A 2,500-nucleotide genomic window follows, 5' to 3' on the forward strand; every position below is an offset into this window, starting at 1 on the left:
TGTGTGTACATATAAGGATTAGGGTTGGTGCAGAAACATTAAGCAAAGCTCTCACAGAGGAGAATGGCTTCCACAGTGAGCCAAGAGAAAGCTGATTTGGGGTCTTGGAAGCTGCTTTTCCTACTTTATCCAGTTAGATTAGGGAACAGGCCTCCTCCAAAAGGTTTTTATAAAATTGATCCCTACAATTTTATAAAGGGAACTTTGGCTGCACTTGGTTGAGCTTCTAGATGTAAATTGACGCTTGAAAACAAAATACCCCTAATCCCGTCGGCCCCCAAATCTCCTGTATGTGAGGTATCCTCTCTGCCTCTGCAGCGACAACACAATACCACATTTTAACCACAATAAAATCACTCTGTACACAAACAAAAACACAAGACAAATTCCCTTTAGTTTGGAATCTTGGATGGCTGTAAATTCACATACAGTTCCTCAGACCAACAAAATGGCCCTTCTCCTTCTCCCCCCTCTCCCTGTGATATTTTTCTGCCCTCTCGGTCCAGACTGACTTACTTCTGATAAATATGTTCCCGGAGGTCGTCCGAGCAGTTTATCTGACCACATGGGGCCTTTCATGTAACTGGCGGATTGTGTGTATTTATATTTGTTGATGTGTGCCCTCCAATCTTTGTTTCAAACTGTGAGGTTATTTCTAAGTTTGCCTTCCAAAATGTTCAAAAGCAGAGCGGGACCCAACAGCTGTTTAAACAGTTTGATTCGCTGCTCTCCAAAGGCAGATGTCTTCGGCCCGGTCGAGCCCTGTTTGTTTTCCTTGGGGATGGATGTGAAGCTCTGGGGGTCAGGCTATGCTACGAGTGACACAATAACAGAGGTGGACGGAGAGTGGTCCTTTAATGCTGTTTCTAAGGCTGGGGTGAGAGTGATAGAATCACACTTGCTCTCCTCTGTATTCCTGCTGCTCTCCCTTCTGGATTTTCTCTCTCTAGGTTCCTCTGTGCATTTCTTTCTCTCTCTCTCTTTCTCAGTTTTTCTGTCTGTGTCTGTGCTTTAACTTTTGCCAGGTTAAGTAGACTTACATCTTTACATACCAACTCCAAAAACCTATGTCTGTCATAAAAGTTTAAATTTACCTAATTTTTCGCATCAATATAGTCTGTCTGTATGAGGTTTTCTACAAAATAGTACTTTATTTGATGTATTAAGAATGTGCAAATGAAACGGCAACAAGAATAGAGACATTTTCTTCTCGGATGCTCATTTAAAAGTGATCCCTATAGTACACAAAGCTGCATGCAAAATAATACTGCTGCCATGTGTAGAAGATTGGGGTGTTGAATTAGCTATGGTCTAACGAGGAGCCTTGCTTATCAAAATGGGTGATTGCATCTACAGTTAGGGGAATTCTCCCGCATAATCGGATAAAGAGCAGTGAAATCCCACACAGTGAGAGAGATTGATGAACCGGAGAACTTCACACACGAGAGGCCGGCCGTGGCAGATGTGCGTAGTGTTCAAGAGCAGGTACGGCCTGTTAGACATGCTTTGGAGTGGGTGGCTCACATAAGTCCTCACGAAACATAACGCAGGTGCACCTGTTACGGCGGCGGGGATGGTCCCATGGCCCATGTTGTGTCCATATTCAGGCAATCTATCAATCATGGTGCATATGGGCTTGCTTTGTGGTTTTAGCTGCTCTTGGTATAACGTCACTGTCTAATGTTGGTGGGGGTGCACTGGGAATGTCCAGACAGCTGAAAAATCCTGTAGCTTTGTGTAGGCCATGGATATATATAAACATTACCAATGAATACCTAAATGAGGGATTACTGAGGAGTTACTGTAATTGGTAGAAATTGTATTAACCATCACGCTTCATACCCAAAGTAATAGCTATTTGTCTTCGTCCTCAATGATTGAACATCTGACTTCTGTTGCTATCTTTTTGAAGTTGTGATGGGCAGCTTTTCAGCAAAAGCCAAACTGAATTGCAATTTGCTTAGGGTTACATGGCCTTTAAAAGAGGTTTATTGTATCTTTGATGGTCCCTACGTGGGCGATCGCACGGGCCATTAGACATCAAGAAAGATGAGTTCTTGTTTTTGAAGCTGTTTTCTCACACACAGAAACAGCAGCGGAAGCCAGAGGCCGGAACATTCTCTCTGCAGTCACGTGACAGAGACTCAGCGGAGGCCAAGCCATCTCTAGAAAGTAGTTCCACAGATTGTTATTGCAGCATTCAGGAGACCATATGTTACTTTTACCCATTGACTCACCTATTGACACATAATCATGAACATTTTTAATAATTAATTCCCTTAAGGACACCTGTAGGACAGTGATATTAACTCATGCCTTTCTGAATCTATCTAAAAATCCACAGTGGGTATGTGGTAAGAATGTGGGGAAACTCTGTGTCTCTTGTTCTGCTGTCCTTGAGGCAGATTAGGAGATGGGGAACATCATTCAGCATATGTGTCTAGATGGCTCTATGAACAGGTGCCAAAGAACGGCACTGGAACGTAAAACAAACCCATGT

At 43.1% G+C, this 2,500-nt stretch overlaps 1 protein-coding gene across 1 annotated transcript in view; it reads left to right on the forward strand.

Moving 5' to 3' along the window:
* rnf220b (ring finger protein 220b) overlaps window positions 1–2,500 on the forward strand; it is a 45,259-nt gene that overhangs the window by 4,334 nt on the left and 38,425 nt on the right. The gene's annotated exons all lie outside the window — the stretch shown is intronic.

Source organism: Alosa sapidissima, chromosome 12 (genome assembly GCF_018492685.1).
Source record: "Alosa sapidissima isolate fAloSap1 chromosome 12, fAloSap1.pri, whole genome shotgun sequence".
Lineage (NCBI taxonomy): Eukaryota > Metazoa > Chordata > Actinopteri > Clupeiformes > Clupeidae > Alosa > Alosa sapidissima.